We start from the raw sequence: 12,067 nt of genomic DNA on the forward strand, positions 1-12,067 counted from the left end.
CCCTTCCTTATTAATTATGTGGCCACAATATGATATTTGATTTTGGAAAAATTCGCACTTGGGGCGATTTGCTCATAGGCCCCGTTCTCTCAGCCTAGTGAGCACCTGCTCCAAATTGGCAAGGTGCTCATTGTTGTTTTCTCCTGTGACAAGGATGTCGTCTAGGTAGCATTGAGTCCCCGGAATCCCTTGGAGGACTTGCTCCATAGCTCTTTGCCAGATAGCTGGAGCGGATGCTACTCCGAAAACCAGTCGATTGTACTGGTATAGACCTTTGTGTGTATTTATCGTGAGATATTTTCTAGAGGCCTCTTCAACCTCCATCTGTAGATATGCTTGTGCCAAGTCAATTTTGGTGAAACGTTTCCCTCCGGATAGTGAGGCGAAAATATCTTCTATCCTCGGAAGAGGATACTGTACTGTGTGAAGGACCGGGTTTACAGTTACCTTGAAGTCACCACAGATGTGAATTTTTCTCTGTTCTTCAGATTTATCATTATTCAATGCTTTCTTCATGACTGGAATGATGGGTGTTGCCCACTCACTCCAATCTATTTTGGATAATACGCCTGCCTTTTCCAAATTCTCCAGCTCTGCCTCGACCGCCGGACGTATTGCGTATGGCACCGGTCTTGCCTTAAAAAACTTGGGAATTGCTGCATCTTCCACTTTTATTGAGGCGGTGATGCCTTTCAAGGTTCCTAGTTTCTCTTGAAACACTTCTTTGGCGTTGGCCAAGATGTCTTTTAATCGTTCAGGTATGACGTCATCATCGTTTTTTTCCTTACTGGTCACCGTCAGTGCCTGAATGGAGTGCCAGTCTAAACGTATCTTTCTGATCCATTCACGTCCCAACAACGGTGGACCACCATCTTGTAGAATGTATAAATACAACTTTTGTATTTCTCTGCCTTTGTATACAACAGGCACCCTTATTTTTCCTTTGGGGTATACTTTCTGCCCTGTATATGTTTTTAAGATAATGGATGTGTCTTTTAAAGGTATATGCGGAAATAGCCTCTCGTAATCCCATCGATTTATTACGTTTAGAGCTGATCCTGATCCTGTATCTAGCTCCATTTTAACTGGGGACCCTGCTATCGTGAGGGTAACCCAAATCGTTTGGTAATCATCTTTGGCAAGTACATTATGTAATTTGAGACAGCTTAGTCTCTTGTTTTCGGAGTCGCTATCGCCCTTCTGGTCTTCGGAGCTACTGTCTGTCATCATTTGTACCTTTCTGTACTTTTCTTTATTGATTTTTTTTTTTCTGTCTGCGGATTTATTTTGTCCAGATCGGCATACCTGTGCAATGTGTCCAATCTTTCTGCATTGCCTGCATGCTTTGTCCTTGAACCAGCAGTCCCTCTGGTTATGGGTGGATCTGCCGCAGCGATAACATCTTTCGAAACCCTGTGTCATTTCATGGGTGCCGAAGTCCTGTGTCTTTTGTTGTATCTCTGCAGCTCCTCTTTCTGCTGCTTCGTATGATACAGCCATACTGAAAGCCTTGTCCAGTGTTAAATCTTTTTCAGAAAGCAGCCTTTTTTGTGTTCCTTCACTTAAGAGACCGCAGACGAATTTGTCTCGAAGATAATCTGCTAGTCCTGCCCCGAATTGGCAGTACTTTGATAGCTTTCTTAATTCAGTGAGGTAATCAGCGTTACTTTCATTCTTGTGTTGATTTCTCTTGAAGAATTTGAATCGTTCCGCTATCAGCAGCGGTGTTGGGTTTAAGTGCTCCTGCAGGGTATCAACAATTTCTTTAAAATTCTTGTCCTTTGGTTTGGCTGGAGTGATTAAATTTCGTAACAGCCCGTATGCCTTTGCGCCCATTAGGTTCAGAAGTACTGAAGCTTTTTTTCATCTTCTATTCCATTTGCAGTGCAATATACCTCCACTCTTTCCACATATGTGGCCCAATCCTCTATTTCTCTATCAAAAGCATCAATATTGCCAGACTTAGGCATCTTAGAAAAGATATGGCGCTTCCCGCGCTTTTCTTTCTTTTCTGCAGAAAAGATATAGCGCTTCCCGTGCTTTCCCGCCACTGCTGCCGATGACAACGCTGTTTTCCGCGGTTTCCGTTCTTTTTTTAAAAATTTATTTACAGTTGGAGACTCGTTCCCGCCGGACTTTCTCTCCAGGTCTGAACGCCGACCTGCTTGCAGCTCCGGCCGTCTCCCGAGTGCTCCCTCCCCGTCCGTTGTTGCTTGCCTCTGATTTCGCTGCCTGTCTCAGCTGTAGAGCCCGCCGTTGGAGCCTGACGCCCAGGAAGGATTAGCGCAGTACCTGCCACCAGCTTGGCCAGCTGGTGAAACCACAGCTTCTTTCACTTTCCTGAGTCTTCTGGACGCTCGAGGAATCGATGTCCTTGAGGTGCTGCCGAATTGCAGGTCAGTCCGTTTCCACTTCATCGCCACTGTAGTGTCCGTGTGTTGATAGAGACACTGAAGACAGGAGTTGGTTCATAGGTGTTTACTAAGCAAAGTCTGCGGGGGGGTTCTAACGGATATACACAATATACAGGCTTATATAGCCCAAGTGGCCATTACCAGCATTACAGCACACCTGGGGCTCTTAAAGGCACATACACTACAATGGTCTGCGTATGCCCCACCTGCCAGTCAGCTGTTTCACCCCGGCGCCTGCTTCGAACCACGGGCTGTAGAGGTCACACGTCTCCACGGTCTTTCGCATGGCTGAATGTGTTTTGTTCGCCATGACACCACGGTCCTTCGCATGGCTGGATACATTTTATCCACCATGACGCACGCAAGGATCCGCTCACGACCAGCACCTTTCGACCTCGGCCGCCAAGTCCAGACAGCACGACCGCCGAGACCACCAAACACCCATCGTCGTTACAGCACATCAGTTACGATCATCTGCCTGACCACCAGCCACCCAACAGTCTCCGTCTCGAGACTGCAGGAGTCGTTCGGACAGGCTCGTCAGACTACCTCATCTTTTGTTGTTCATTAAAGCGAATTCTGGAGGGTCGCATGTAGCAGTACCACCGAGTGTCCCTTACCTAATATATATAATTCCCTTTAACTTACCTGTGTATATATGTAGGTTGCCTGTTCGGGCCGTTGCCCCTTTAAGAACGCGACAATCGCCGGCCCAGCTCGGCCTCCCGCTCCCGCGGCAAGCGCCGGCCTAGTTCGGCCTCCCGCTCCCGCAACAAGCACCGGCCCAGCTCGGCCTCCCGCTCCCGCGACTTCGGCCGCAACGGCCAGCTCCAGGGCCGGGTAGACGTGATGACATCATCACACGAGTCACATGACCGCCCCAAGCGCGGGCAACGCGATGACGTCACGTTGCAAGTCACGTGATGCCCCAAGCGCGGGAAACGCGAGCAACACGATGATGTCGCGACGCAAACGCGATGACGTCATCGCACAAACCTCCGGACTGCCTAGTCAGTCCTCGTGGTGTCCCCACTGGGGAAAGACCTGTTCCACGACTCTCCTGCATCGTTCCACGTTGTTTGCTGTATTTCATCTTATTCAACATTAAAACCCTGTTTGTTGTTCTTCCGAGTCAAGCTCCATTATTTGTGAGGAATACGCCTATTCCTACAACCTCCTGATTTTTCTTACCAAAATACAATACCTCACACTTATCTATGATGAAATTAATTTGCTAATTATATGCCCATTCGACAAGTTTTTTTAATGTCCTCTTGTAATTTGTTGCAGTCCTCCTCAGTATTGACTATTCCTCCCAATTTGGTGTAGACCATAAATTTAGAAATTGTGTTTTTGATTCCAAAGTCTGAACCTTTAATATAAATTCTGATCAACAGTGGTACCAGCACTGATTCTTCTGGGAACCCACTTCCCACCTTCTGCCACTCTGAATAGCTAACCAGTTACTCCTACTCTCTGCTTGCTGTCTTTCAGCCAGCCAGCTATTCATTCTGATACGTATCCTCTGTCTCCTCATGCTCTGACCCGATTCATTGGCCTAATATGTAGCATCTTATCTAAGACTTGTTGGAAATCTAGATATATTACATCTACTTCATCACCCCTGTCTACTCTGTCAGTTACCTCTTCAAATAATTCAATGAGCTTGGTCAAACAGGACTTTCCCTTTTGAAATCCATATTGACTATTCATTATCATATTTTTGGTTTGTAGGTCTTTTTCTGTTTTCTCCTTTAGTAAGGATTCCATTATTTTTCCTACCACCGATGTTAAACTGACTGGTCTATAGTTCCCTGGACGTGTTCTATCTCCCTCCTTAAATATAGGTAGAATGTTAGTTATCCACCAGTCCTCTGGCATTACACCTTTATATAAGGAATGATTAAATATGATAATTTTGATTCTACATTACAACAGTGACTACATTTCAAAAAGTACTTCATTGGCTGTAAAGCGCTTTGGGACGTTCGGTGATCGTGAAAGGCGCTATATAAATGCAAGTCTGTCTTACTTTTTTATATGTGTAATAGTGCCCCTGCTATCTCATCCCTACATTATTTTACAATGCGCAGGACCAATCTGCCCGGACCAGGAGGTTTTATCCTCTTTAAGTTTGATTCGTTTATTTAATATTTCTCTTCTTTTGATTTTAAATCAGCTGATATCATTTCTAGTCTCATCTACCAATGTCATGTCCACTTGATCAGTCTTCTAGGTAAATACTGAAGCAAAATAATTATTTAATATTTCGGCAATTTCGCTATCGCTGCCTGTGAATGTATCCAGACCGTCCGTTAATGGCCCTATTCCCATCCTGACATTCCTTTTTTATTGATGTGCTTGTAGAATATTTTGCTATTTTGTTTATGTCCCTTGATAATTTAATTTCAAAGTTCCTCTTAGCCTTCCTAATTGTTTTATTGAATTCTCACCTAGTCTTTCCGTATTGTCCCTTGTCTTGCTCGCCTCTGCTGTCCATGTACTTAGTGTATTTCCCTTTCTTTACCTCAATTTTCCCTTGTGTCTTTATTCATCCCTGGTGTCTCATTAATGTTTAGCGTGTTGCTGTTTTGTAGCAGAATATGTTTTTTTCCCGGACTCTGTTGAACACCGTTTTAAATGTTTCCCATTGCTGTTTTACACCATTGTTTGCAAATATTGGTGTCCATTTTATTTTACCAAGTTCTACTCTCAACCCCTCAAAATCAGTTTCTCTCCACTCTGTTGCCCTGGTCTTTGTCCTTCTCAATTATTATCCGAAACAGTATTATATTATGTTAATTATTGCCTAGATGTTCCACTTCTTTTACATTTCTTTTCTTCTCTGGTTCATTCCCCATTACTAGATTCAGTAGCGAATCCTTCCGTGTTGGGTGTCTTACATTCTGGATTAGAAAGGAATTCTTTACACATTGGGGAAACTCCATTCCTTTATCCCCTTTAACTACCTCTTCTGGCCAATTAACTTCGGGGAAGATGAAATACCCCATGATTATTATTCTATGCGTGTCACTCGGTCCTTAATTCATTTGCATATTTCTTCCTCCGCATCCCTTCCAAGATTAAGTGGCCTGTAGACTAGCCCTATGAGTGTGATTGATCCTTTCATTTATTGCTTATCTCTATCCACATGGATTCTATTTCTGTCTTTCCAATGGGTGAGTCACTTTTTTCTACTGCCATTATGTTATCTCCAGTAAATACAGCTACTCCACCTCCCCCTTCTCCCTCTCTGTCGTTTCCAAACATGTTATACACTGGAACGGTTAATTCCAAATCCTGATTTTCTATAGCCATGTCTCAGTAATCCCTACTATGTCTGGTTCCTCACAATGCATTATTGCCTCCAGCTCCCCTGTTTTATTATGGACACTGTATGCATTGCTGTACAGACAGTTTAATTTATTTTTAATAACAGTTCCTCTCACTTTATTTTAAGCATCTTTTTACACTCCTGTCTGTAAGTCTATTTATTCCTTGGCCATCAATGTCCTCCCTTACTTTATTCTTTCCTATGCTAGCCTTTCCTGTTTCGGTTACATTTAAGCTTGTTTCTGGGGGAGAATTTCAGCGAGGCATCTCTTGATTTATGCCATCACTTCGAGGGGAGATCGGCAGTCCCCCCTCCGAAACGGTGCAAACCATCCCTTTTAGCCTTTTACATCGGGGCTTTTCCTGTGAATTTACGGCTGGAGATGGGGAAAACTGAGCGGAAAATCTTCGCCTGTTTCCTTCAGCTTGTCTTTATGGCGCAATGCTGCCGCCCGCTGGCGACAAAGCAGCACTACAGGGATCAAAAAGCAAAATTAATTCCCACAATGACAGAACCGCAGAGATTCGCAGCACAGAAGGAGGCCATTCGGCCCGTCATGTCTGTGCCAGCTCCTTGCTAGAGCGACCCACTCATCCAATACACCCGAAAACTCTGCTAAGATGGGCCGAACGGTCTGCCCCTTCTGTATCTGTATTAGCTGAACTCAGATTTGTGCGCAGGCACCTTTAACAGCCACACCTCACTTGTCTGTGGTGCAACTGTGGATTTCTATTTCTGTTTATGCTTATTTTTTTGCAAAGTAAACGCCGCAGAAAACCACGCAGCCCTCAGCTCACCATCTGTGTAAATGTGGGAAGACTTGAACTGGATGCAGAATCTGCAAAACAGCGCAGTTCCAATTCTGCCCTGTAGTGCCGGGTTACTGCCCGCAGGTGGCGCTTCTGCACTGCCTGTTATAAATGAAGACAGATTTTAGTTTTCAAATGAATGGAAGGAAATTCTTCAATTTGTCCAAATCATTTTGACCTGAGGAAGTAGGTATCAGCTGTGGTTCAGTTATACCCTCCCCACTTATTCAGAACTTCGTGGGTTCGAGCCCCATTCCAGAGATTTGAGCCCCATAAATTTAGTCTGACTCTCGCAGTGCCAGTACTGAGCAGCTACCCTCCTCATCGCCCCCTAACTCTTCCCACTCCTCCCCACCCCGCCCTCACTCTTCCCACTCCTCCCCACCCCGCCCTAACTCTTCCCACTCCTCCCCACCCCGCCCTAACTCTTCCCACTCCTCCCCACCCCGCCCTAACTCTTCCCACTCCTCCTCACCCCGCCCTAACTCTTCCCACTCCTCCCCACCCCGCCCTAACTCTTTCCACTCCTCCTCACCCCGCCCTAACTCTTCCCACTCCTCCTCACCCCACCCTAACTCTTCCCACTCCTCCTCACCCCGCCCTAACTCTTCCCACTCCTCCTCACCCCGCCCTAACTCTTCCCACTCCTCCCCACCCCGCCCTAACTCTTCCCACTCCTCCTCACCCCGCCCCTACGATCACCTTCCCTCCACTCCCTGCCCACCGTAAACTCCCCTTCCTTCCTACCCTCCCCACCACGCCCCTACCCTCCCCACCCCGCCCCACCCTCCCCACCCCTACATGAACATTCCCCTTCCCTCCCAACCCCATCCCGCCCCTACCCTCCCCACCCTGCTCCTACCCTCCCCACCCCGCCCCTACCCTCTCCGCCCTACCCGAACACTCCCCTTCCCTCCCCTCCTCTCCCGACCATTCCAGCCCCTTCCCTCCCCTCCCCACCCCGCCCCTCCCCTCCCCGCCCTACCTGAACACTCCCCATCCCTCCCCTCCCCACCCCGCCCCTACCCTCCCCGCCCTACCCGAACACTCCCCATCCCTCCCCTCCTCACCCCACCCCTACCCTCCCCACCCTACCCGAACACTCCCCTTCCCTCCCCTCCTCTCCCGACCATTCCAGCCCCTTCCCTCCCCTCCTCACCCCACCCCTACCCTCCCCACCCTACCCGAACACTCCCCTTCCCTCCCCTCCTCTCCCGACCATTCCAGCCCCTTCCCTCCCCTCCCCATCCCGCCCTACCCTCCCCACCCTGCTCCTACCCTCCCCACCCCGCCCCTACCCTCCCCACCCTGCTCCTACCCTCCCCACCCCGCCCCTACCCTCCCCGCCCTACCGAACACTCCCCATCCCTCCCCTCCCCGCCCCGCCCCGTCCGAACACTCCCCTTCCCTCCCCTCCCCACCCCACCCCTACCCTCCCCACCCTACCCGAACACTCCCCTTCCCTCCCCTCCCCACACCGCCCCTACCCTCCCCACACCACCCCTCTCTCCCCGCCCTACCCGAACACTCCCCTTCCCTCCCCTCCCCTCCCCGAACACTCCCCTTCCCTCCCCTCCCCGCCCCTACCCTCCCCATCCCGCCCCTCCCCTCCCCATCCCACCCCTACCCTCCCCGCCCTACCCGAACACTCCCCTTCCCTCCCCTCCCCACCCCAGAGCTCAGGGCCTGAGCAACAGAAGGCACAGCCACCAAATGTTGAGCGATTATAATCAGGGATGCTCAAAAGGGGTGAATTAGAGAAGCGCAGATATCTCGGGGGGTTGTGGGGCTGAAGGAGATTTCAGAGATTGGGAGAGGCGAGGCCATGGAGGGATTTGAAAACAAGGATGAGAATTTTGAAATCGAGGTGTTGCTTAACCAGGAACCAATGTAGGTCAGCGAGCACAGGGGTGATGGGTGATCGGGACTCGGTGCGAGTTAGGACACGGGCAGCTGAGTTCTGGATGACCAAGGTTACGTAGGAAATACAGAATATAATCTTCTAATGTGGTAGAATAGGAAGGGTTTCACTCTGAAACTCTCCTTGCTGTACTTGTCCCGTGAGAGCGTAATACTGCACGGAATGGGAAACGTAGATAAATAATTAGGAACAGTCAATGTATTAACAAATTATGAAATCCATGTCAGAAGTGTTCAATCCCTGAGTGCTGTCAGTGATTTATCAGTCGGAATACCATAATAACATGGACAGATTTATTCCCATTAACTGGTACAGACTTTCTCGCAAAGCAATAAATGGAACAATTTCACTTCATCCACTAAAAGTTGGATGTGTAGATTAGTGAATCACAATCGCATACACTGTCACCTCAGAGTTAGGAACCTCTTCCTTTGGAACTTTTCTTGTTTGCCTCTCTCCTGCTTTTGAAGTGTGCAGCTTTAATAAGGCATATTCGATCTGACGGTCCTCCTGCGGAGAGAGAAATGTGCATCCATTGTCACTGGGTTCCTTGAAGGTGGGAGATGATCCATCGCTGTGCACTTAGTGCTTGAGCAAAGCCAAGGTTCTGCTCCAGTAACGGAAAGTTTCAGCCCGTTTACTTCGCACTTGGCAGAACAACCTGATCTCCAGCTCCTGGTTCTCCCAGGTGGCCGGCAATTGTTGCGGTCTGGGTGAGCCCGTGTTCGCCGTGTATGTTGAGTGCACGAGGTTGCAGCCCCTTCTCAACTTCTGGCTGCACTTCAGTCCCGCTCCTGATCTTTGGCCACCCATTGGGGAGGAGGGGAGCGGGCCAAGTCAGAGGACCTCCTCGTGGGACTGCTCCTGGGCCTGTCCAAGGTGGCCATCCGCAGGTCCAGGGAGAAGGCAGTCGAGGGGCTCGTGTGGCCCGGCCACCTGCCTCTCTTCCGTGGCTATGTCTGCGGCCGGCAGTCTCTGGAGAGGGAGCCGCTGGTGTCCACTGGTACGCTTGAGGCCTTCCGCGACCGGTGGACACCAGAGGGCATGGAGTGCATCATCGACACCGCGAACAACATTTTGCTTTAATTTCATGCTTCATTTTGTTTTACTCATGATTTGAAGTTTATTGTCTGTGCCCCCTTTAAAAAGGGGGCATGTTTGTTCATTTCTATTGGCGACACCCGTCATCCTAATTGGCGTTTTGCAAAATTGTTAACTCCTGGTCTCAACACAGGCCAAAGCCGCATGGACCAGTGGACTCAACAAGAATCCTTTACTCTGTGACATATTCCAAGTTATGCAACATCGGACAGATGTGACTGGGTCAAGTCATACATCGATATTTCCGCAACAGAGCTCAGTCGACTACTCTCCAACTTCCTGCATCAATCGAAGTTTTCAAGATATCAAGGGGAACTGATAGGGTAGATAGAGAGAGAAACTATTTCTGCTGGTTGGGGATTCTAGGACTAGGGGACATAGCCTAAAAATTAGAGCCAGACCTTTCTGGAGTGAAGTTATGAAACACTCCTACACGCAAAGGGCGGTAGAAGTCTGGAACTCTTCTGCAAATGACAATTGATGCTGGGTCAATTGTTAATTTTAAATCTGAGATTGATAGCTTTTTGTTAACCAAAGGTATTAAGGGATATGGAGCAAGCCGGATCTATGGAGTTAGGTGGCAGATCAGCCACGATCTGCTGGAGTACTGCGTACAGTTTTGATCCCCTTATTTAAGGAAGGATATACCTGCATTGGAGGCAGTTCAGAGAAGGTTTGCGAGGTTGATTCCGGAGATGAAGGGTTGTCTTATGAAGAAAGGTTGAGCAGGTTGGGCCTACACTCGTTGGAGTTTGGAAGAATGAGAGGGGATCTTATTGAAACATATAAGATTCTGAGGGGGATTGACAGGGTAGATGCAGGGAGGATGTTTCCCCTCGTGGGGGAATCTAGAACTAGGGGGGCATCTTTTCAGAATAAGGGGACACCCATTTAAATCGGAAATGAGGAGGAATTCCTTCTCTCAGAGGGTCATGAATCTTTGGAATTCTCTTCCCCAGAGAGCTGTGGAGGCTGGGTCATTGAATATATTTAAGCTGGAGAGAGACAGATTTTTGAACGATAAGGGAGTGAAGGGTTATGGGGAGCGGGCAGGGAAGTGGAGTTCAGACCAAGATCAGATCAGCCGTGATCTTATTGAATGGCGGAGCAGGCTCGAGGGGCCAAATGACCGACTCCTGCTGCTACATCTTATGGTCTTATGATCTGATTGAATGGCGGAACAGGCTGGAGGGGCTGAATGGCCTCCTCCTGTTTCTATGTTCCTGTAATTCATAACATCTCCACATAATATTAACACCAAAAACACTCATTGCTTCTCCTTTCTGTGAACCTCTCACATAGATAATATCATTATCATCTAGTACAAAATGTGTCAAACATCTCAATGTTATTTTATGTTTACCCACTAAAGCAGCTGTGATTAAGTAGCCTCTCTACACATTAGGATATAACTCTGTGCTTGCACACACTTGGGAACGCAAGGCCTTGGCTCTCACCCACCTGAGTCCGAACTCTACGGACACAAATAAACGGAGGGTCTCCCTCTAGCGGAGTGAGTGCTCACTTCACATCAGCAAAGCAGAAACTCTACCTGTGTGGATTTTCGCCAGTTCAGTCCAGACACCCTTAAGCTTGATGCTAGCTTCGTATGTTGGTCAGACACATCACTGGCTCAAAAGCGATCTGCACTTTTGGAACAACGTTCAGTGGATAAGATCATCGATGGGAATTCTGGCTGATTTGTTCTCTGCCTTAGTTGAGCGATGCTGAGGTCAAGCGAAGGGCCCTCGAAATTCGAATGAATGAACAAAGCATTGTGACAGAGCATGGCAACCTCCTGATCCCCGTGACCCATTGTCACCACTTGGTGAATACGCCTCAGATTCTCTCTTTAATTAGTTTAATATTTTTATACTGTCTGCAAATGAAACATTGCTGGACAACATACCTGAACAATTTCCAACTGGGAAGGGTTGCTCTTGACACCTGAATCACAAAACAGGAATAGTGTCAGGAGTTATTGGGGTAATGGGTAGTTAAACTGAAAGTGTCTGTCTGTCTATCTATCTATCTATCTTTCAATCTATCTATCTATCTGTTTCTCTATCTGTCTATCTGTCTATCTGTCTCTCTATCTATCTATCTATCTATCTGTCTCTCTATCTATCTATCAGTCTCTCTATCTATCTGTCTGTCTGTCTATCTAGCTTTCTATCTAGCTATCTGTCTACCTCTATTCATCTTTGTCTGTCTTACATTATTAATTACTGAAAACATACTGATGAGCATTTTACAGGTATGTTTGGTTGTTTGTTATGACAGCTTCAGGCCGCAGACCTGGGCCTGGAATTTGGAATCTGTGGAATAGAACACCCACTTTGTCTTTTGGTGCCCGCCGTGTTTGACACTTCATCATTGCATTATGTCCAATTGCTAATTCATCTTCTCGCTTATGTCCTTTTTCATGTTTATTGATGTTATTATTAGCAGTGCCACTCTGGCAGTTCCTGCTCTGAGATCTCTGCGC

General features: G+C 47.8%; 1 long non-coding RNA gene across 1 annotated transcript; it reads right to left on the reverse strand.

The window, feature by feature from the left end:
• Nucleotides 1-8,757: 8,757 nt before the first annotated feature.
• Nucleotides 8,758-12,061, reverse strand: LOC147109862 (uncharacterized). Its single transcript, XR_015080442.1, has 2 exons — nucleotides 11,489-12,061; nucleotides 8,758-8,988 (listed from the first exon to the last, which is right to left on the reverse strand). It is a non-coding gene; the product is annotated as an uncharacterized LOC147109862 (long non-coding RNA).
• Nucleotides 12,062-12,067: the final 6 nt, after the last annotated feature.

This window comes from Somniosus microcephalus, chromosome 12 (genome assembly GCF_052327205.1).
Source record: "Somniosus microcephalus isolate GS21.2 chromosome 12, FLI_Smic_1.0, whole genome shotgun sequence".
In the NCBI taxonomy this organism is placed as follows: Eukaryota; Metazoa; Chordata; class Chondrichthyes; order Squaliformes; family Somniosidae; genus Somniosus; species Somniosus microcephalus.